At 38.4% G+C, this 25,281-nt stretch overlaps 1 protein-coding gene across 1 annotated transcript in view; it reads right to left on the bottom strand.

The window, feature by feature from the left end:
* NEGR1 (neuronal growth regulator 1) overlaps positions 1 to 25,281 on the bottom strand; it is a 1,017,459-nt gene that overhangs the window by 450,434 nt on the left and 541,744 nt on the right. The window lies entirely within an intron of this gene.

A 25,281-nucleotide genomic window follows, 5' to 3' on the forward strand; every position in this document is an offset into this window, starting at 1 on the left:
TGGTGGGCTACAGTCCATGGGGTCGCATAGTCAGACACGACTGAGCGACTTCACTTTCACTTTCAGATTTGGAACTGATTCTGAAATGAGTTCAGACATTTGGGTAGTGTGATCAGATGCATGTATTCACATGTTAGAAGGATTTGAGTTTGGAGAATGAATGGAAGACAGGTCATTGAAGTCTGTCCCCACAAAACTCATATGTTGGAGCCCTAATCCTCAGTGTAACTGTACTTGGAGATAAAGAGGTAAGGTTACATGAGGTCCTAAGGGTGGGGCTATAATCTGACCAAACTGCTGACCTGATTAGTGGAAGAGACACTGGAGCTCCTCTAGAAAGAGATACAGAAGTGCAGGTGCACAGAGGAAAGGCTGTGTGAGGACACAGCAAGAAGGCAGGTGTACACAGGTCAGAACGAGGGTCCTCACCAGAAGCCAGCCCTGATGACACCTTGATATTGGGTGTCCATCCTCCAGAAGAGTGAGAAAGCCACCAACCACTGTTTAAATCATTCAATGTGTGGTATTTCGTATTGAAAAGCAGAAACATTACTTTGCCAACAAAGGTCCGTCTAGTCAAGGCTATGCTTTTTCCTGTGGTCATGTATGGATGTGAGAGTTGGATTGTGAAGAAATCTGAGCACTGAAGAATTGATGCTTTTGAACTGTGGTGTTGGAGAAGACTCTTGAGAGTCCCTTGGACTGCAAGGAGATCCAACCAGTCCATTCTAAAGGCAATCAGTCCTGGGTGTCCTTTGGAAGAAATGATGCTAAAGCTGAAACTCCAGTACTTTGGCCACCTCATGCGAAGAGTTGACTCATTGGAAAAGACTCTGATGCTGGGAGGGATTGGGGGCAGGAGGAGAAGGGGACGACCGAGGATGAGATGGCTGGATGGCATCACTGACTCGATGGATGTGAGTCTGAGTGAACTCCGGGAGTTGGTGATGGACAGGGAAGCCTGACATGCTGCAATTCATGGGGTTGCAAAGACTCAGACACGACTGAGCAACTGAACTGAACTGAACTGGAACCTAGCAAAGCATCACATTCAGAGGAAAACATCAAGTCCTTTCAGTCACTGACAATGGCCTTTCTCTCCCCTTTCCATTATTTTCTAATATCATATATTACTCTTTACCACTCTGCTCCAACTCCACTAGTTACTAGCTCCTGGCTTTCAGGCATTCCCCTGCTTCAGGGACTATAACTTGCTGTTCCACGTATCTGGAGTCTTCCTTCAGATATATGCAGACTTTTCTCCTGTTCCTCTTTGAAATTTTTGGTCAAATGTCACCTTGTAATTTTTTCCTAATCATTCTATTTGCAAGTTTAACTTTCTACTTTACAGTTACACATTCTATTTACAAGCTTAACTTTCTACCTTTCCTCCATAGAACTGATGCTGTTGCTGAGTCGCCTCAGTCAAGTCTGAATCTTTGCAACCCCATGGACTGTAGACTACCAGGCTCCTCTGTCCATTGAATTCTCTAGACAAGAAAACTGGACTGGGTTGTCATGCCCTCCTCCAGGTGATCTTCCTGACTCAGGAATCGAACCCACATCTCTTACCTCTCCTGCACTGACAGGCGGGATCTTTATCACTAACAACACCTGGGAAGCCCATAGAACTTATACCGTCTATTAATAAGATACTGTATTAATCACCTAAGTATTTTGCTGTTGTCTTCTGCTTGTAACCAAAAGTTCCATGTTAACAGGGACTTTTATCAATCTTTGTCTCTGCTCAATCTTCAGATTTTTTTCACTTAGTAGATGCTCAACTTTCACTTTTCACTTTCATGCATTGGAGAAGGAAATGGCAACCCACTCCAATGTTCTTGCCTGGAGAATCCCAGGGACAGGGGAGCCTGGTGGGCTGCTGTCTATGGGGTCGCACAGAGTCGGACACGACTGAAGTGACAGCAGCAGCAGCAGCAATAAGCCTTTATTAAAGTAACTGAAATATCTTTAGATTTAGATTTTCTTTTCTGATAGAGGATAATTGCATTCATCTTTATATTTCAAATGCCTACAGGGTGAATATAAAATATTACACTTTATACTTCATTAACTATAAAATAGGGCTTTCCTGGTGGCTCAGATGGTGAAGAATCTGTCTGCAATGCAGGAGACTTGGATTCAATCCTTGAGGGTCAGGACTATCCCCTGGAGGAGGGCATGGCAGTCCACTCTGGTATTCTTGCCTGGAGAATCCCATGGACAGAGGAGCTGGGTAGGCAACAGTCTATAGGATTGCACATGACTGAAGTGACTTAGCACAGCAGAACACACATATAAAATAGAAATAAACTAAACTAATAATACAGACATCAGTCTTGGATAAAAGTGTGAATACTTGAGTTTAGAGACGGTTTCAGGAATCTAAAATCATAATCCTACCATTTCCATCAATTCTGATATTTATATAAACATATCTATGTAATATTTGGAAATGATTACTAAGAATACAACACTTACTTTAGACTGTATTTGTGCTTATTTATTCATGTTTATAAACTTGATACTAAATAGCAATCACATGTCTTGTAGCCAATTTTCCCAAACACTGTGAATGTAGTAAGGTGAATTAATCAATAAGAACATGTGTAATATATTTAACATTTCCAAGAGATAAGCTCAGAAATATTAACTTAGTTCCAAATTGGGAAAGGAGGACATCAAGGCTGTATATTGTCATCCTGATTATTTAAGTTATACGAAGAGTACACTATGCAATATGTTGGGCTGGATGAAGCATGAGTTGGAATCAAGATTGCCAGGAGAAATATTAATAACTTCAGATATGCAGATGATACCACCCTTATGGCAGAAAGGGAAGATGAATTAAAAAGCCTCTTGATGAAAACGTAAGAGAAGAGTGAAAAAGCTAGCTTAAAACTAAACATTCATAAATGAAGAACATGAATCTAGTCCCATCACTTCATGACAAATAGACAGGGAAATAGTGGAAACAGTGACAGACTTTATTTTCTTGGGCTCCAAAATCACTGCAGATGGTGACTGTAGCCATGAAATTAAAAGATGCGTGTTCCTTGGAACAAAAGCTATGACCAACCTACACAGCATTTAAAAAGCAGAAACATTACTTTGCCAACAAAGGTCTGTCTAGTTAAAGCTATGGTTCTTCCAGTGGTCATGTACAGATGTGAGAGTTGGACCATAAAGAAAGCTGAGTGCTGAGGAACTGATGCTTTTGAACTGTCGTGTTGGAGAAAACTCTTGAGAGTCCCTTGGACTGCAAGGAGATCCAACCTGTCAATCATAAAGGAAATCAGTCTTGAATATTCACTGGAAGGACTGATGCTGAAGCTGAAATTCCAATCCTTTGGCCACCTGATGCAAGGAACTGACTCACCAGAAAAGACCCTGATTCTGGGAGAGATTGAAGGCAGGAGGAGAAGGGGATGACAGAGGATGAGATGGTTGGATGTCATCACTGACTCAATGGACATGAGTTTGAGCGAGCTCTGAGTATTGTTGATGGATGGGGAAGCGTGGCATGCTGCAGTCCATGGGGTTACAAAGAGTGTGACACAGCTGAGTGACTGAAATGAACTGAAATGGGATGAGAGATCAGCTGGCCATGGTCCAGTCGCTGGCCTCATAGCACAATGTAAACCAAGTGCATGTTCATATGTAAATACCAACAAATCTAGTTTCATGTGTAGAATCACGAAGATGGCTTTATATTCCTTATGAATGTCACTCTCAATGATAATAACACACTAGCATAGTTTTAGAGATAATTGGAATGTTGTGTTTAGCTAGAGATTTCATTGCAAGCTCATTATAGTTTGCAAACAATATTTACAATATCTCATGTTTCTCTTTGTATAAAATGCTTAACTACTTGTCTGCTGTAATGTATAATAAGAAGAGAACTGAAATCCATGTGCACCTGGTTTATTTAAATGACACATTTTTATTCATGTCCTCAGAAATAGGCATTGGAAAGGCAAACAGAAATTAAGTGGTTAATGAAAACAAATAATGACTATAGAAAATTTGCTTTTGCAAACCTCTCAAGCTCTCTTGATCAAAATAACATTGATTGAAAATAATCTCGAAACAATATAAGGCTTTAAATACATTACTTTTTTGTATATAAAATATCTGCTATCCATTTACCAAGAAATTCACATTATATTTCTGAAATTAAGGAATATCTAATAACCTCAATTTGGGGATAGACAATAAATAATTAAGGATATGTCATAAAAATTCATATCAAAATAAACAAGGTCGTTGCTATCCCCATTCAGAGAGTGTTAGTTCCCTGGCCTAAGCCTTTTAATCATTGCTGTTTCAGTCTGGCCAAGAAGATAAAGATGATATTGAGATTTTAAAGAAAATACATTATAAAACATTCACAAATCTAACTCCTGAAGCTAAGCCCCATCTGAATTTTAAAAATCTTAAAGTTCTCTTTCATAAAGTTGGAATCTCTATGATTTAGAGCTTAAAATGGTCAAAAAGTAAAGCCTTATAGTAATACAGATTTTTAATACTCTAATATAAGAAGTATCAAATGAATGTGTTCAGTTCAGCTCAGTCTCTCAGTCGTGCCTGACTCTTTGTGACCCCATGAATTGCAGCACTCCAGGCCTCCCTGTCCATTACCATCTCCCGGAGTCCACCCAAACCCATGCCCATTGAGTCAGTGATGCCATCCAGCCATATCATCCTCTGCCATCCCCTTCTCCTCCTGCCCTCAATCTTTCTCAGCATCAGGGTCTTTTCAAATGAGTCAGCTTTTCGCATGAGGTGGCCAAAGTACTGGAGTTTCAGCTTCAGCATCAGTCCTTCCAATGAATACCCAGGATTGATCTCCTTTAGGATGGACTGGTTAAATCTCCTTGCAGTCCAAGGGACTCTCAAGAGTCTTCTCCAACACCACCGTTCAAAAGCATCAATTCTTCGGTGCTCAGCTTTCTTTATAGTCCAACTCTCACATCCATACATGACCACTGGAAAAACTACAGCTTTGACTAGATGGACCTTTGTGGCAAAATAATGTCTCTGCTTTTTAATACCCTGTCTGGGTTGGTCATACCTTTCCTGCCAAGGAGTATAAGCATCCTTTAATTTCATGGCTGCAATCACCATCTGCAGTGATTTTGCGTAGATATATGCAATGTAAGAAATAATTACAACTCAAAATTCTTTGGGGAATAGCATCCCCCTGCTTCCACCAGGAAAAAAAAAAAAGGAGGTATTTTTCTTATTGCATCTATAGCCTCCTTGTGCCTTGTGTCAGAACCAGAAACTGTTAGAAAATTACTGTAATAGTAATATAAACAATAGTTCATATTGATGAAGAATTTGTTTGTTTGTTTGTTTTCCCAGAACTGTGGTAAGGAATTTATATACATTATCTATTTAAATCCTCACAGCAGCCCCATAAGGTGATATTCTTATCATCCCTATTTAACAGATTTTAAGAAAAGAATGAGTAGTTGAATAATCTGCCAAAGTTATGAGGCAAGCAAATGACAGAGCTAGGCTCATATTTAGATCTGTTTTGGCACTAAAATCTTTGCTCATGATCACCATTCTTTAATGCCAGTGTACCACACAAATTTAAGTACCACCCAGATACATCTATTTTTGAAATCAATACTCTATGAAACGTTTTGAAGTTACTGGAAAGCATATAATATTAAATTTTGTGTAATTTTGCACCAAAACATGGCTAATAAAGACCTTTGATTTAAAATGCAAATTTTGAACATTTATAGACAGATCATGGAAAAAGCAAGAGAGTTCCAGAAAAACATCTATTTCTGCTTTATTGACTATGCCAAAGCCTTTGACTGTGTGGATCACAATAAACTATGGAAAATTCTGAAAGAGATGGGAACACCAGACTACCTAACCTGCCTCTAGAGAAATCTGTATGCAGGTCAGGAAGCAACAGTTAGAACTGGACATGGAAAAACAGCCTGGTTCCAAATAGGAAAAGGAGTACGTCAAGGCTGTATATTGTCACCCTGCTTATTTAACTTTATTTAATTTATTTAATTAATTAACTTTATTTAATATGCAGAGTACATCATGAGAAACGCTGGACTGGAAGAAACACAAGCTGGAATCAAGATTGCCTGGAGAAATATCAATAACCTCAGATATGCAGATGACATCACCCTTATGGCAGAAAGTGAAGAGGAGCTAAAAAGCCTCTTGATGAAAGTGAAAGAGGAGAGTGAAAAAGTTGGCTTAAAGCTCAACATTCAAAAAACGAAGATCATGGCATCCGGTCCCATCACTTCATGGGAAATAGATGGGAAACAGTGGAAACAGTGCCAGACTTTATATTTTGGGGCTCCAAAATCACTGCAGATGGTGACTGCAGCCATGAAATTAAAAGACGCTTACTCCTTGGAAGAAAAGTTATGACCAACCTAGACAGCATATTCAAAAGCAGAGACATTGCCGACTAAGGTCCGTCTTCTCAAGGCTATGGTTTTTCCTGTGGTCATGTATGGATGTGAGAGTTGGACTGTGAAGAAAGCTGAGCACTGAAGAATTGATGCTTTTGAACTGTGGTGTTGGAGAAGACTCTTGAGAGTCCCTTGGACTGCAAGGAGATCCAACCAGTCCATTCTGAAGGAGATCAGCTCTGGGATTTCTTTGGGAGGAATGATGCTATAGCTGAAACTCCAGTACCTTGGCCACCTCATGCAAAAAGTTGACTCATTGGAAAAGACTGATGCTGGGAGGGATTGGGGGCAGGAGGAGAAGGGGACGACCGAGGATGAGATGGCTGGATGGCATCACTGACTCGATGGACGTGAGTCTGAGTGAATACCGGGAGTTGGTGTTGGACAGGGAAGCCTGGTGTGCTACGATTCATGGGGTCTCAAAGAATCGGACACGACTGAGCAACTGAACTGAACTGAACTGATAGAAAGACTAAATATTTTCTGTACTGAGTAATGAAATACAACTCAATCAAACAACAATAACAACAGAATGTCTAGGAAAAAGATTGACTAGAAATGGCTGTAAGTAGAAGTCACAATGCACAAAAGAGAGATAATAAGAGCAATATTACATTATACATCTAATTATTTAATTAATTCTTTATGAAGATGAACCAAAGTTAATAGAATTCTTCATGTTTAATTGTATATAATGCCTTACATGATTATTTTTCCATGGTACAGATTTAGCCCAAATTTGTATTTTTTCTTACATTTGCAAAATCTGAGATAACAAGCTATTTCAAACCTTTTGACATTAACATTTCAAGCAAGGACAATTAACTGTGCTTTAGTTAAACAGAAATGAGAGGTGATATACCAGGTGAGCAGTTTTTCTTAATTTTGCCTTTTCCTACTCCTACCCAAGCAACTTTCACAGTATAGAAACTGATCTGCAACTGAGAGAAAAGCAGTGGGTACTACAGGGACTCTTGAGATTTCTAAAGAGGTCCTTTTTTTCCATTATCATAAATACAAAAATTTAAGGAGATGAGACAGGTCATATCTTGTTATGCTGTACTCCAAAATATCCTCTACTCCACTTCACACACATATATTATTCTTTAAAATATTTTAAAAACATTATTTATATACACTAAACAGAAAATATCTGAGGCAGATGACTATAAGAAAAGATGCTGCTCTCTAATGTACAAAATTGCAAATGACATACAACTTTTTACCGGGAAGAGTAAAACACCAACCTTCACAAATATCATCACCAATTACCATGAAGTTAAAACTAAGAAAAGGGAAAAATGCTCTGAAATTACCTAAAATAAGGACTTAAAGCCAAATCAAAGGAGATTAAATACATGTGCCAAGATTTTTCAACCTATTGAATTTGTTACTTTAAATTCAGGTTTCATTTTGAAGACTGCTCTAGCTTTCCAATTATCATCTAGGTATGATGGAGATGAAAACAAGCATTTTTTATAAGATCAGGAGATGACTTAAATATACTATTTCACTTCCCATAATCATTGTGCCAATTAAATATTTTCCCTGTTTCACAGGAGCAGAACCTAAGGCCAAGAACAGTTAGGAACCCTGACAGGTACAACTGGTTCAGGCTTGCACATTTGCACCAAGGCTCTTTATCATGCTTTCTACTGTAGGTGCATGATTTTTATACAAACAAGAGAATGTACTTCACCTGCTTCGAATCCAAGGTAATACCAGTTCTTCACTTCTAAAAGCATTAAAGTGAAAATGAATAGGATCTTTTGCATAATTACTTTCCCCAACTCCTTGTTACATGTTGTTATTTCAGGAAAAGAGAAGAACAATGAGGATATGAGAGCTTTTTTCACCATGATAGACACTTAAAAAGGATGTGTGATTTTCTTCCCCCTAGAGTAAATTATCTAAAGCTTTTAAATCAATGCATATTAAATTAGCTCAAAGCAAATAAAAATGACAACAATACCTGTCTCTCTGTAGCTTGTTTTTTATATATGGCCAACCGCCACTGGCTAGAAAAACCTTAATACAAGAGCATAGATGTGTCTTTTTCCTATATACATGATTAGATCCTTAACAGCATTGTGATTGAAGAGCATCCCTTTAAAGATCTCCACCTATTGCTTATTAAACATACATACCGATGTGTGTAAAAGCAGCAACGGGACTGACAAGGTAAGTGATGGAGTCCCAGGAAAGAAAAATGGCTATTCCTCCATTTATTGTTTGTTTCCAATTTAGTGGTATTGCAGCAGCCTGTGGGCCCTCATGGAAAGCTGTGCTTTTCTGAGGCTTTGATTAACCTGTATCATCATACTTCTCCCATCATCATTACAGAAGGTGGTTAAGTAAACGGTCAAAATAGGCCTTGCTCTCGTCTCTAGAAATTTATTGCCATGGAAATTCAGCTCGCTATCTCATTTATCTCACTTCTCAAAGAGTGATTTAAGTGCCACCCACATGATGCAACAGTATCTAAGTTGCCATAATTATTCATTCATTCACAAACAATTCTTGTGTATCAACTATTTCTCAGGGTCTGTCCTAGGCATTAAGATTATTAAGATAAATGAAGTATGTATACCCCCAAATCCTTGCAATGTAATGAATCTAGATAATTAAAGAATACAGATTAAACATCTAAAATCTAAAAATTATTCTCTTTATTCAAGTTATTTATAGAAGTAATGAATACAGATAAATAGACATTTATTAACTATTCCTCTGTGTTTCTAGTGACATCGTTGTTATATGCAGCATACGACTTTCTGCTAAAAAGAAGCTGAAATGTCCAATTCGGTACTGAGAAGTGTGTGTATAGATGCTCAACACTCTAAAGGACTTCAGTGTGGCTTGGGCTACAGATACAAAAACATAATATATGCCTTCTCAAAGTTGTTTACTCTTGTGTGATCCTAAAACACTTGTAATTTGGGGAAAATTGCTTTAAGCAAGTCCAAGGAAAATATAAAATAAAGAAGAAACATATTGTTTTGTATGGAGGGTCACTAAAACCATCTTCGACAAATCACTTTTATGAATTAGTTTGTATACAAAGATTTTCCAAAGGGTTTTATTGTCAGTGAGCCGTAATGGTTGATCCAAATGAAGTTGATTATGAGCTACGGGCTGCTTTATGTGAGAGGAAGTAATACATTTTCATTTAGTCAACTTAGCAATCTGCATTATTGACAGTTATTAAAACTCTGACTTAATTGGTAATGGCAGACAGAGGAGCAGCTTTGGGGGGAAAAAAGAGGACTCCTGCGATGAGGCTTGAGTTTCTTTGTATTTTAGGGCTTAATGACAGTTTTTCTTCTCATTTTAAATGAGAAAAAAATCATATCCAATGATACTGTGATGCTACTTTTTAATCATAGTTTTTCCCCTACATAGAGAATGGAATTAACAGCATGGTGTGCTTCCCCTCCGTGATCTCCAGTCTGTGCTTGAGCCACTCACCTTATAGTTAATTTTGCAATTTTCCAGTCAGGTAATCTAATCACCACCATGGATAGAACTGGAACAGTATGAAAGCCATATCAAAAATACAGTACTGAAATGCATTAAAGGCTTTTTAATGACTTTACTGAAATTATTATACAAGCAATATTTATAAGACATCAACTTTGTTAACCCTTATTAAGGTATGTATTTGTCACATTTGCTTAAAATTCCTAAGCCTAGAGACATGCCTAGGCCTAGATATCAACAAAACGTCCATTGGTATTCTGGTCATTTTTATCAACAGGTAGATCAGCAAAAATCTCTGCTATAGATTCTTTGAAATACCTTAATAGGTATGAACTTAAGGAGTCAGTAGAGAAGGTAGATCATATTTATCCCTTAAATCTTTCAGGGAACTGTATTATCTCTATGAAGAAATACTGAAGACAAATACCATATTAATGATTACTTACTATCTCCTAGGCACAGTGCCATATGTTGAAAGCAACCTCTAAGGGGATATTATTACCATTAATTAATGAAGGAATTAAAGCTTAGAAAATTCATGTTCCTTATCTCCAATGACAAAGCTGCTTTCCCCACTGACTGAAATATTTTTTTGCGGAGGTCTCTTCTTGTCATTCATATCCAGATACTAATGTCCCCTCCTTGGAAAGGTCTTCCCTGACCACTTTATTAAAAAGTAATTGCATATCCTCAGCCCAAGTCAGGGGCTATCTCCTTACTTAATTTTTCCTTTGTAGTACAGTACTTACAATTTGAAATTATATTATATTCATTTATATATATTATATATTCAATTATATAATATTCATTCATTCATTCTCTCACTCTTCCTTTCATTCACTCACTGTGTGTTCTTTCTCCCTTCTCCACCCTGTCACTAGAATGTAAGCCTGTGAAAAGACAACTCCTCACTGACTCTATGGATGTGAATTCGAGCAAATTCCGGCACAAAGGGAAGGACAAGGGAGCCTGGCATACTGCAATCCATATGATCGCAAAGAGGTGGACACGATTTAGAGGCTGAAAAACAACAACAATGTATTCATTGTTGCTTTGCTGCCTTTTAAACAGCTTTTTAAGTATTTAGTACTTAGTAGCTGCTAAGTTAATATTTGTTGAATAAATATGTGCATGTATGAATGCATGAATGAAAATAATAGCACCGGAAGGCAAATCCAGGTTTTCTGATTCAATATCCAATGTTCTTGTCACATTGCCTGCAGATATTCTTAATTCAAAACTTCAGATCAAATATCTTCCTTGCATGTACATTGGAAACAATTCTTCAGACCAACGTGGTCCTGGTAAAATCTGTCATCAGTCCTCTCCCTCCTCTTTTCCTACAGGTCAGCTTCTCTTTCCAGTTAAGTCAGCCAGGGATCTGATCACTGATAAACTGGATCATGCTTAGGGGTTATAAAAGGTTTACCATATTCCATCTTGAATTTTGCTACTTTTCCACTATCAATCAGCATCCTCCTAATGTCTTTAATTTGCCTTTTACTCAAATTGGGTTTCAAAGTGCATCAGTGAGATTGATTCCTTTCAAACATTCTTAATCCCCTCACCCTGATTGGTTTTCATCACATTCCTCCAGGAAAGCCATAATACCCAGTAAGATCCAAATATTTGCCTAGCTACTTGCCATCTGGTCTGAATTCAAATTCATAAGCACAAAATTCACATGAGAATTTGATAATATGTATCATCCTATTTCACTTCCTTAGCATCCTGTTTTCCCTGTGCTCAACAATTGCCCACGTTCTTTTCCCCCAGATTTCCTGTATTGTTCTCCTCCCTTTTCACCTCCCTATGACCACACAAATTTCACCCTTTTACTGAAAAACTTGTTTCATACACTTATTAGGAAATCTTTCCCTTTCTCACACCCAAATCTATCGATTTGCATCTACACTCATACTATAGGCCTTCTTGACTATTACCATGGAAAAAATACCCCTGATTCTATCAAAGCCGAGCCCTGCAAATAGTGCCTCTGTTATATCATTTATAGCTTCACAAAGACTTTCTTCTTCAAATGAGTGCATTTTTAAATTAATAGTATAATTTCCTAATTTCTAGAGGATCATCTTTTGGTATCTGTTTTTTTTTTTTTTTTTTTAAAGATAGAAACTGTCTTGACCCCTTCCATCTCTCCCTCATTCCCTTGAGTTTCAAGCAAACCATCTTGCCAAGTTTTCTATAATTGCATTCTCTCCTTAACCTACTCCAATTAGGGTTTTGCTCCCACCACACTAGCAGAGACTCTACTTCTGAAGATGACCAATGGCCTCTATGTACTGTGCTCCCCCATTTCTCTTCAAGAAAAGATTCCCTGTGCAGCTGCCAGTGGGGGATGGTGAGCAGACTGCATCCAGCTGTCAGCTTCTACATAGCTGGCATCAGCTGCAGAGACATGCCTGTTCCAAACAGCTGAGATTCAATGCCTGAGCAAGGTAGGAATATAAAGTCCCAGCCATTTCACTGACATGGGATAATTTTGGTGGTCATTTTAGCTCTCAAATTTCCCCTCCAGTTTGGCCTAAACTTTTAGCAGTCATCACAGTTTGACATATTCTTCTGCCAAGTCCTGCTTCCCTGTGCCTTTCTCTCACAGGTGTTTCTCCCTAAAAACCATCTTACATTCCAAAGTCAGCATCTGCATCCAGAGAATGTAACTTGTGACAGTACTGGGAGCAATTGGAGATGGCAATCTGGAGGGTGGGGTTTGGTGTTTGGAACTGAATAAAATGCCACCTGGCATCACTAGTACAAGGAAGCACACAAATGGCACCTGGGACGAAGTGGCCATCCAACTGAAACTTTCACTTCTTGTGATGTGGTGAAGAATAAGGATATATGATAGAAGGACATACAATAGCAGGTGATATCACTATTGTTGTCAAAATGTGTGGAAAAATAACAGATGGAAAAATAACAGGGTTTGCATAGCTACTACTCAGTGCTCCAGTTGGTCTATAGCCATACTGTCCAACTCACTAGCCATTGGCATGTACAATTATTGCGAACTTGAAATCTGGTTAGACCAAATTGAGATGTGTTGTATGTACAAAAACCACACCAGATTATAAATACTCACTACAAAAAAAAATGTAAACTATCTCATGATTTTTATGCTAATATTTTGGATTTTTTATAATAAAGGTAATACATTGTAGTTAATTCCATCTGGGTCCTTTGTTTTACTTTTCAAATGTGATGAATAAAAATATGTGAAAGTGCCTATGTGGTGCATACTTTATTTCTATTGTACAATACCACTCTATAGGGGGGAAAAGAGTTGAGATTGAGTTGAAAGATAGATCATCCATCACAAAATGGAAGTAACCATCACAAGGTGGAAGTCGAACATTTGGGATGGAGCATGAGCAGAACCAGAAGATGTGAGCAAGATGCATGAGCAAACAGTTCAGAACCTCATGGTGCCCATCACTGCTGTCACAGCCCCCTTCCTCTGCCCACATCAAGGAGAAGTATGATCACTTCACAGAGGGCAAAATAGTCCCAATTTGGAACATAGAAAGGTCGTCTTTGTATGTGAATGAAAAAACATACAGTGACTACACTACTGACTTAGAATACTTGCGGTACCCTTAAAAGACAGTCTGAGAGAAAATTCTCTTCATTAGTGTAGGTTTCAGGCAGTGCTACGTGCCGTCTACTTCATGCAGAAAGGGAAGTTGCCCTGAAAAGAGGTTAAGAGGTGGCCTGTGCAAATGGCCTGGAAGTAAAAGACTGGAATATTATAGACAAGGAGGGATGAAGCAGAGGCACATAGATGGACCTATACAACTGAGCACAAAGTGAGAAAAGCTTTGTACCACATCTTAATATCCACTAGAGAACATGTTCAATGGAAGAGGCACTAGACAACAAAGTAGATAAAATTATCTGGCTAAGTAGATAAAATGAGTGGTGTGTCATTGGCCACACAAGTGCTGGCACAATGGATGTATAAACAAAGTGATAGTGAAGGCAAATATGAATATATTACACATAGGTCCAAGAGCATCAGATTCCACTCATCAAAGTTAAATAGCTACAATTGCTGATGTGACCAACTGCCCCCAGCAGAGACCAATGCTGAGCCCTGGATACAGCACTGTTTCTTGAGACTTGCCACTTAATGGCAAGTTGACTATGTCATTTCACTTGCATCTTGGAAAGACCAGTGATTTGTCATCATGGGAATAGGCATTCATTCTCCATAGAGATTTACCTTTCATGCTGTGAGGGCCTTAGCCAGCTCCACTATTCAAAGGTAGTCAGTGTATTTGAGCCACTGTCATGGATTCCCACTGGACTTTCCAGGTGGTGCTAGTGGTAAAGAACCTATCTGTCAATGCAAGAGACATAAGAGATGCAGGTTGGATCCCTGGGTTGAGAAGATCCCCAGAAGGAGGACATAGTAACCCACTCCAGTATTCTTTCCTGGAAAATCCCATTGACAGACAAACCTGATGGGCTATGGTGCACAGGGTTGCAAAAAGTCAGACATGACTGAAACAACTAAGCGCGCGCGCGCACACACACACACACACACACACACACACACACACACACACACACAAATGGAATCCCACTGACCAGACTTTCCCTTTTACAGTTAAGGAGGTACATGACTGGGCAGATGGCCACCAGATCCACTGGTTGAACCAGACAGTTCACCCAGACTCTGACCTTATGGTGTGTTAGAATAGCCTTCTGAAGTCACAGCTAAAGTGCCAAGTAGGAGGCACTATTCTGAGGGGAGGAGGCACCATCCTCCAATAATGCAGTACATGAATTGAATCAAAGTTCTTTATAATTCTGCTGTGTCACTGAGTGGAAGAATATATAGGTGCAGGAGCCAAAGAAGGGGAATTACTTGACCTTAATCTAGCTCTCAGCCCTAGGTGTTCTTTGGAAGGAATGATGCTAAAGCTGAAACTCCAGTACTTTGGCCACCTTATGCGAAGAGTTGACTCATTGGAAAAGACTCTGATGCTGGGAGGGATTGGGGACAGGAGGAAAAGGGGAGGACAGAGGATGAGATGGCTGGATGGCACCACCGACTTGATGGACATGAGTTTGAGTGAACTCTGGGAGATGGTCGTGGACAGGCCTGGTGCGCTGCAATTCATGGGGTCGCAAAGAGTCGGGCACGACTGAGCGACTGAACTGAACTGAACTGAATCTAGCTCTATGTAGGCATGACAACTCCCCCTTGAGCACTAAAACACTTGCCTCAGATTCAGACTCAAGTATCACAGGTTTAAATATTAATGGGGGATCCCCACCAGAGTCCAAATTTCTGAGTCATTGCTTTCTCCAGGATCAAACACTACTTTACAGGATGATGAATAGTGAGTACATCCACTCTCTTCTGAAGAAAATCAAATCCCCACTAAATAGGGTACAATCCAGCCCCAAATCTACACAAGATGACCACAAAATTCATCCTTCATTGAGTATGGCTTGCTTCTGCATACCTGCAATAGCCATACTGTATCCTTTCTCTCATTCTGGGTAGAAGCAATTGTAACAGAAAATAGAAGTTAAGAGGTAGAGAAACTCTAAATGTTTGGGGAATTTTAACTTTTTTCACATAAAGAAGAAAGCAAACTGCATTTGTATGATGACCCTTGCTGCCAAAACATATCGGAAATGAACTCAAAGCCTTTTGTATATTTTGTTCTCCAGTCTCTGCACACTTCTTTTTTCTTTTTTACTTCCCAGTGTCTCAAGCCTGAATCTATAAACTAAGAACAGGTTTCCTAAATTTCAAGAAACTTACAGCCTTGAGCATGAGTTTGTAGTCAGTGTATCATTTCTTCTTCCATATTTCCAGAATTTTTATTTCCTTAGGAAAAGTCTGTACAGATAAAGTGTTGAGAAAACAGTAGCAATGATAGCAGATTTACCACCTGCCCATTTACTGCCTGCAGATTTATGGCCAACTGAGCCTATTTTGCCATCTGGGTCAAAGTCATATTTTCACTGGAAATATTTTGGTAAGTTATTGCTAGCATTTTTTACATGCAGGTGGTGATCACACAGGTTTTATGGCACTTTCGCAACGGCACGTCTGACTGAGGTGCACAGAAGCTGATCTTTTGTGAATGCCCACAGAAGCGATTCGATGAAATGGAATGCACTTTATTCATTACATTTACCAGCATGCGAAGGATTCCTTTAACATGAAATGTAATCTGAGAAAGGTACCAAGTCATGTTCCCTGGTTGTTTCCAGAGATATAGATTTTGGTGCTTAGAAATAAACAGTTGGCCACTCATGGATGTTGAGGCTACTGTCAGGTATACAAAGAGAATTTGAGAGTTTCTGGTGGGTATCTGTTAATTTTGATATGTTAGCCTTTGTAATTTTCTCTTTTAACACTTCTGTTGTTGGGGAAAAAAATGTTGCAGTCTGGTATTTTGCTTTTGGGGAGTTTTCATTCATTTCATAGACACATTGTAAGGGACAGACACAGTTATATATAAGAGCTGTAGGAGAATGGGAAAAAAATGGACTCATAATAAGGAGACCTGGATGCTAATATGAGTTCTACAAACTGAAAGTATTATACTCTCACCTAGCTTGCTCCTTGGAAGGAAAGCTATGACAAACCTAGATACCATATTAAAAAGCAGAGACATCACTTTGCCAACAAAGGTCCATATAGTCAAAGCTGTAGTTTTTCTAGTAGTCATGTACATATGTGAGAATTTGACCATAAAGAAGGCTGAATACAGAATAATTGATGCTTTAGTATTTTGATGCTGGAGAATACTCTTGAGAGTAATTTGGACAACACTGAGATCAAACCAATCAATCCTAAAGGACACGAATCCTGAATATTCACGGAAGGACTGATGCTGAAGCTGAAGCTCCAATCTTTGGCCACCTGATGTGAAGAGCCACCTCATTGGAAAAGATCCTGATGCTGGGAAAGATTGAAGGCAGGAGGAGAAAGGGACAACAGAGGATGATATAGTTGGGCGGCATCCCTGAGTCAATGGAAATGAGATTGGGCAAACTCCAGGAGATAGTGAAGGACAGGGAAGCCTGGTATGTTGCAGTCCATAGGGTTGAAAAGAGCCAGACATGTCTGAATGACTGAACAACAACACTTCTGTGTAACTATCATCTGAAACAAGATACAGAACATTTCTATCACTCCAGAATATTTCAGTTCAATTCAGTCACTCAGTCGTGTCCAACTCTTTGCGACCCTATGGACTACAGCACGCCAAGCTTCTTTGTCCCTTACCAACTCCCAGAGCTTACTCAAACTAATGTCTGTAGAGTTAGTGATGCCATCCAACCATCTCATCCTCTGTCCTCCCCTTCTCCTCTTGCCTTTAATCTTTCCCAGAATCAAGGTCTTTTCCAATTAGTCAGTTCTTCGCATCAGGTGGCCAAAGTTTAGGAGTTTCAGTTTCAGTATCAGTCATTCCAAAGAATATTCAGGACTGATTTCCTTTAGGATAGACTGGTTGGATCTCCTTGCAGTCCAAGAAACTCTCAAGAGTCTTCTCCAACACCACAGTTCAAAAACATCAATTCTTTGGCACTCAGCTTCTTTATAGTCCAACTCTCACATCCATACATGACTACTGGAAAAACCATAGCTTTGACTACATGGACCTTTGTTGGCAAAAGTAATGTCTCTGTTTTTTAATATGCTGTCTAGGTTGGTCATATCTTTTCTTCCAAGGAGCAAGCATCTTTTAATTTCATGGCTACAGTCACCATCTGCAGTGATTTTGGAGCCCAAGAAAATAGTCTGTCACTGTTTCCATTGTTTCCCATCTATTTGTCATGAAGTGATGGGACCAGATTCCATGATCTTCATTTTCTGAATGTTGAGTTTTAAGCCAACTTTTCACTCTCCTCTTTCACTTTCATCAAGAGGCTTTTTAGTTCTCTTTTTGTCATAAGGGTGGTGTCATCTGCATATCTGAGGTTATTGATATTTCTTCCAGCAATCTTGATTTCAGCTTGTGCTTCATCCAGCCCAGCGTTTCTCATGATGTACTCTGCATATAAGTTTAATAAGCAGTGTGACAATATACAGCCTTGACATACTCCTTTCCCTATTTGGAACCAGTCTGTTGTTCCATGTCCAGTTCTAACTGTTGCCTCTTTACATGCATACAGATTTCAGAGGAGGCAGGTCAGATGGTCTGGTATTCCCATGTCTTGAAGAATTTTCCACAGTTTGTTGTGGTCCACACAGTCAAAGGCTTTCACATAGTCAATAAAGCAGAAGTAGATGTTTTTCTGGAACTCTCTTGCTTTTTCAATGATCCAAAGGATGTTGACAATTTGATCTCTGGTTCCTTTTCCTTCTCTATATCCGGTTTGAACATCTGGAAGTTCCCGGTTCACATACTGTTGAAGCTTGGGTTGGAGAATTTTGAGCATTTACTTTGCTCGTGTGAGATGAGTGTAATCGTGTGGTAGTTTGAGCATTCTTTGGCATTGCCTTTCTTTCTTGCCCATTTCCTGTATACCCCTGACCCTGTCCACACACATAAGATGCAACTTTCTGACTTATATTATTGTAGATTAGCTTTGAAAATTCTTTTTACTTCAGATAAATGGAATCATCTAGTATCTTTTACTTTTTATAATGTCTCTACATTTTTTCCATGCTGCATGAATCATTTGCTTGTTCTGTAGTATTGCTGAGTAGTATTCCAATCATGCATATACAACAGCTTTTTTTTTTATCTTTTCTCCTGTTTATGGATATTTGGATTATTTTCAATTTTTGACTTTTATGAGTTAAGTTGTTATGGACATTCATGTATATGTCTTTTGTGAATGCACATTTTCACTTCTCCTGAGTACATGCTGAGTTGTGGAATTTCTGCCAAGCAGAAATTTTATGTGTGTTGGTAAATGTGTGTGTGTGTGTGTGTATGAGTTTGTGTGTTATTTTAATGGTTTATGCCTGTTTAACTTTATAAGAAACTGCCAAAACAGTTTTCCAAAATGGTAATACCATCTTTTACTCTCAGCAGCAGTTCTATTTGCTGTACATCTTCACCAGCACCTGGTATTATAAGTCATTTTTAGTCTTTCTAGTGGTTATGAAATAGCATATCATTATTTTGATTTGCATTCTCTAGATGATTGATGCGGCTGAGTTTCTTTTCATTGTAAACCACATAGAATATAAATATGGCTTAAACTTCCTTCAAAAATAGTCTAATTTTTGTTTCTTCTTTTGTCTTCCCTTGGTATTTTGTAACTCACCTATGTAGCTTTTAAAACAACAAATGCTTTAGTTCTACTTGCAAACATTTTAATTCAGAAGATCTGAATTAAATGCCTAGGAATAGAATTCTGATTCACAAATGAACCATTGAATTATGCTCCAGGTATATGACAGGTTTTTTTTTTTTTTTTAACATGACTAACCTATTTATTAGGTCATACAAAGGCAATATACAATGATTAAGATCATAGACTTTAAAATAAAGATGAGATACTGAATCATAGTTCCCTCTTACTGTTTGTGTGCTTTTGGACAAATTATGTAATTGAAATCTCAGGTTCTTAATCTACAAATTGAGGGTAATTACACTGCTTAACCCAGAGAGTTGTGAAGAGGATCAAATGTGATAGCAAATATAAAATGGTTACCATTTTTCCAAATTCATAATAAACACTCAATACTCATTAGAAAGAAGGAGAAAACTGTGAAAATATTGTGAAGAAGGAGCTACAGAAGTTAGAACACATAATGTTAGTATATTGATATTAGAGTCGTGTCTAATATTAAGAGTCGTGTCTGACTCTTCGCGATCCCATGGACTGTAGTCTACCAGGCTGCTCTGTACATGGGATTTTTCAGGCAACAGTATTGGAGTAGGTTGCCATTTCCCTCTCCAGGAGATCTTCCTGATGCAGGGATTGAACCAAGGTCTCCTGCATTGCAGGCAGAATATTGATAATAATATATCCCATTTACTGCTGCTGCTGCTGCTAAGTCGCGTCAGTTGTGTCCAACTGCGACCCCATAGACAGAAGCCCACCAGGCTCCTCTGTCCCTGGGATTCCCAAGGCAAGAACACTGGAGTGAGTTGCCATTTCCTTCTCCATCCCATTTACTACTACTGTTTAAGTTAATCATTTCAGATAATCTTCCAAAAAGGTTTTCTTACTTTGTTTCACCTTTCTTTGACCTATAGAATATTTGTGGGTTGAAACATTGTATCATATCTTGGCATTCTCAGTTTTTATGTGAATGGATGTACTTAATGTGCTTCTGACAAGCTGTTTACTTTACCAAGGCAAGATTTCATGAATGACCTCATGTTTTTTTTCCCTCAGTTATCTTTTTCTGTCTGATGTTCCAAACTAAAATTGGTTAATCCTTGTTTCTAGATTATCCCTATGTCTCTGCAGCACTATCTATAATAGCCAGGAATGGAAGCAACCTAAATGCCGATCGACTGATGAATGGATAAAGAAGATATGGTACATATGTACAAAGGAATATTACTCACCCATAAAAAGAACTGAAACTAGGTCATTGATGGACCTAGAGTCTGTCATACAGAGTGAAAACAATTAACTTTGTTTAAAAATAGGATCTTTAGCGAGATACTGCTTTTAAGCTTATTTTTTCTCAAATCAGTTTCCACTATTGGCTTTTCTCCTTTCCTCTTTTGACATATAGTACACTCATGGTGAAATCCATTGTGTATAAATGCTCAGTAAATATCCAATAATTATTAGAAATGCAAAGAAGCTTTTATCTTCTATTTTATATATTCAAAACTGGAGCAGAGAGGAAAAAGAAATAATTTTCCTTGAGAAACACAGTGCCTTTTAGTAGTAAAAGGTGGAAACAGTCCCAGCTTTACCTGTGATGGGTAAAGTTTCATAGGCTGCAAAAAGTCCTCACAAGGATGACTAGCTTTCCATTTCCCAAGTAAATTAAAGGGTCTACACCCCTTACCAACAGTTACTTTGCCATGCAACCCTGATAAATCAATGAAGAGGCAGAAAGACTCTATAGATAGTCATTCTTCATTTTCTAATGCCATAGAGTTTTCCCTATATTTTGTGACTTAAGTGTTTTCCTGGTAAATGTTGACAGAGAGAGTGAGAGAAGAGAGAGAGAGAAAGAGCAATAACTAGCACCAATACTTGATGAATCATTTTCATCAGTCTCATACATATCTTTTGTTTTTGTTCTCAGCTTATCATGCTGAAAACACAGAAATCAAGAACAAATGACAACACAGAACTTGTCTCTTGTATCCAGAGTTGGACTATTGGAAAACAAAAACAAGTAACACAAAATTTTCACTTTTTATTTTTTCCAAACTATGTTCTTTCTTTGGATCAGCATTGTTAAGTAACTATACCTAGAGATCAGCATGCATTAAGCAAACCAAAAACAGCATTAGATAGTGAAGATTCTTTTCTTTATTTACACTGACCCAGATAAAGATACAAATTCCATATCAATGGAAAATATGCAAAATAGAAAAAGAGCATGAAACCAAGTTTAAGATCAAGTCAAAACTTCAGCAAATAAATACTCCATTTCTGACAATTTCTTAGAGAATTTAACAATTCCTTTCTAACATATCTAAAATCTCAGACTCATATAAAGGGCAGAATTTACTTTTAAAGTCAGAGGAATATTCAAACTATGAAGTCATACCATGTAATAAGGACTATAATAAAGATATGAACTAAATACTTTGGAATAACTGGAATGGAATAACTAATTGGTATTATTACTCTGTATTATAATTCTTCTCTTACTCTGAGCAAGACTGTGTTTGTGTATGTTCAATGTGTTTAATTCACTTTTCTGTTTATTAGTACTCAGTAAATGTTTAACGATATTTTTGGTCCTGAATTAGTTCTATTTTTTTTTTCTTTTTATTCCTTCATATGGAAGGCAAGGATAGGAATAGAAGACACAGAAAAGGGACACAGTAAAGAGAACAGAGCAGTAGTATTGTGGGTCCCCAAGAGAACAATACAGAACACCCTGTTGCTGTTAGATAGGCTCCTGATCTTTTCTTTTTCTCCTACTCCAAAAGATAGGTTTTCTTTCCTCTCCTCTTTTTTCTTTTCAGTTGTTCACCTATACAATCCACACAGCTCCCCACAATCCCACTCTGTCTTTTCACTCTTCTAATGAGTATGTTGGTCATGTCTGTAGGTTACACGTCCACATTGCTTCATATTTCCCAGTAGCCTCTGCCTGTTACCATCAGAGACCAAATTCTTGAGATTCTAACTTTCTAGCAAAGTACACCTGCTGTCCTGCACTCCACAGGAGCTGCTGTTTGTTCTGATTCTGTGTCATTATTTATTGCCTGCAGTGTGAGCCGTGCTCCTTCAAGGAAAAAAGGTTTGGCTTATGTTTTCCTCCCAATCAATGCACAGTGAATACTACTGACAGCTGAGCGATGAGATGTGACTGAGGCCTGAAAGTCAAGGGCCTGTGTGTGTGTTTCAAGGCAGGTTCCACTCACAGAGAGGGAGGGGAGAAACATGATCACATTTGGAAATTGTATAACATGAGCCTAGTTTATCCCTCCTTTCTCATCTCACAGTCTACTGCTATTATCTGTAGTCTGAATCCAAATTAACTTGGAAACAAGCCTTCAGTGTACTTTGTGATTAAAAAAAAAATTGTTGAGTTTGGAGGATACAGAAGTTTGTCTGGATCTGGTCATTATATGAAATAAAACTGAAATCAATTAGAATTAAATCCCCACAGGTTTTTATCATCATATAATAAGTTCCTTTTAGATTTTTTTTCCAGTGAAAAATTAAACTGAAATATTAATTTCCTTTTAGGTTGAACAGATGCTGGATCCAGCGTATCTCTGACATCACCAAGCATTAAGACTCTGTTACATTCCAGCAATACTCCAAATCTCAATGCAATAAGCTCATATCAACTTGATGAGGCAGACAGCTACTCTTTTTGAGACATACCACAGTCCAATTATTTCTGGCAAGGGGTTCCAATATATAATCATAGTTGCTGCCTACAGTTCTGTGATGCCTTAGCTTTAGATTTAAAATTTCCAAACAACATTTTGGAAATGTTGGTCTTTTGACCTCATCTACCCCATAATTGGGTGTTCATTTCCACCAAACAGTGATGACAAAAGTGTTACAGCTCAAACGCTTGTGTTCTTCGTAGACTTATGTATTGAAATTCTAACCTCCAATGTGATGGTATTAGGAAGTGGTACTTTCTGGGAGATAATTAGGTCATGAGAGTAGATCACTCAATAACAGAATTAGTGCCCTTGCAAAAAGAGAGAATTTGCTTATTTTCTCTCTAGCTCTCTGCTTTGTTCATGTGAGGATATAATGAGAAAGAGGGCTTACCAGGTAGCGCTATGGTAAAGAACCTGTCTGCCAATGCAGGAGACATAAGAGATGTGGGTTCAGTCCCTGTGTCAGGAAGATCCCCTGGAGGAGGGCATGGCAACCCACTCCAACATTATTGACTGGAGAACCCCCATGGACAGAGTTGCCTGGCAGGCTACAAATCCACAGGGTTTCAAAGAGTTGGACACAACTAAAATGATTTCTCATGCATGCACATAATGAGAAAGACAGCCATCTACAAACCAAGAAGAGAGCTCTCATTAGACTCTGACCTTGTTGGCACCCTGATCTCTGACCTCCAGCCTCCAGAGCTATTAGACATATATTCCTATAGTTTGTAAACCACCTAGCCTATGGTATGCTATTATAGCAATTTGAGCTAAGGAACAAAATTTCCTTCTTTAACCAGCAGGGGAAAATCTTTGCTTTGTTTAACTTCTCTTTCCAAGAAAAGGGCTTTCGGTCTAGTTTTGGGGTCCAGAGTAAAATGCATATTCCCATTTTTGATATTGCAACAAAATCCTTCCCAAGGCAGTAGGGTCAAAGAAATGTCAGGCTCTGACTTTTCCTAGCGAGATCTCTGCTTTTCCCTAGTAATCCCACTTATAGTTTATCTAACATTATACCAAATTTCCTTACTCAATGGGGACTTTTACAGAAACCTTATTTATTTTTTCCTCTAGTCTAATCTTTAAGGACATCTGTGTATGTGTTAGTCGCTAGGTCATGTCCAACTCTTTGCAACTCCATGGACTGTAGCCTGTCAGGCTCCTTTATCCATGGGATTCTCCAGTTTATATAAATCAACCTCAGTTGTGGGCTAAATTCAAATTCCCTTCCACAGGAATATGGACCCCTTTTAGATCATAGAATATAACTGAACATATCTGTCAGGGTCTCCAAACATTTCAAGACATACAAAGCCTTGTGAGGGCATAGTGGAGTGTTATCTAAGTTTTATCAATGATGTATCTATTTATTATTTCATTAATTCATATAACAGACATTTATTGCTTATCTATTGGGCATCAGGCATTGCTCTAGACTAAGAGCTGAAAAACTGTTTTCTATAAAGGACCTGATAATAAGTATTGTGCTAAATAATATGTGTTAAATAATATGGATAATAAATATGGTATTGTGGGCCATAAAGTCTATTTCAACTATTCCATTTTGATAATTATAGCACAAGAACAGCTATAGATAAACTTAATAGGAGTGGCTATGTTCAGCAGAACATAAAGGGATTTAGGGAATATTTATATGAGAAGGATTGAAATGTCATTCCATTAGAATACTCCTCTATTCCACATTGATATTGCCCTCTGCGCCACTATCAAGTTACCTCTTAGTAGTATTATAATTTGGAGAAGGCAATGGCAACCCACTCCAGTACTCTTGCCTGGAAAATCCCATGGAAGAAGGAGCCTGGTAGACTGCAGTCCATGTGGTCACTAAGAGTCAGGCACAACTGAGCGACTTCACTTTCACTTTTCACTTTAATGCATTGGAGAAGGAAACGGCAACCCACTCCAGTGTTCTTGCCTGGAGAATCCCAGGGACAGGGGAGCCTGGTGGGCTGCCGTCTATGGGGTCGCACAGAGTCGGACACTACTGAAGCGACTTAGCAGCAGCAGTAGCAGTAGCAGCAGTGTTACAATTCAGTAATGTTATAATTCAGTCATTCACTCTGCACTGTGTGCACACTTACATGTTGTTATGGAATAACCATTGTATAAGTCAAATTCCTGCCTTTACAGGGTCACACTATAATTGCAAACCATCAGCATCATTTGAACCCAAGTTTTCTAGAGATATTTTACCTTATTAAATTAGGAAACATTGACTCCACACTTTTCAAAGCAGCCTTAAACATGAGCCCATTCCATGGACTCCTGAAGATAAAATACATAGTAGCCTTCTTTGATTTGATAGGCCCATATAT

Source organism: Ovis aries, chromosome 1 (genome assembly GCF_016772045.2).
Source record: "Ovis aries strain OAR_USU_Benz2616 breed Rambouillet chromosome 1, ARS-UI_Ramb_v3.0, whole genome shotgun sequence".
NCBI classification, from domain to species: domain Eukaryota; kingdom Metazoa; phylum Chordata; class Mammalia; order Artiodactyla; family Bovidae; genus Ovis; species Ovis aries.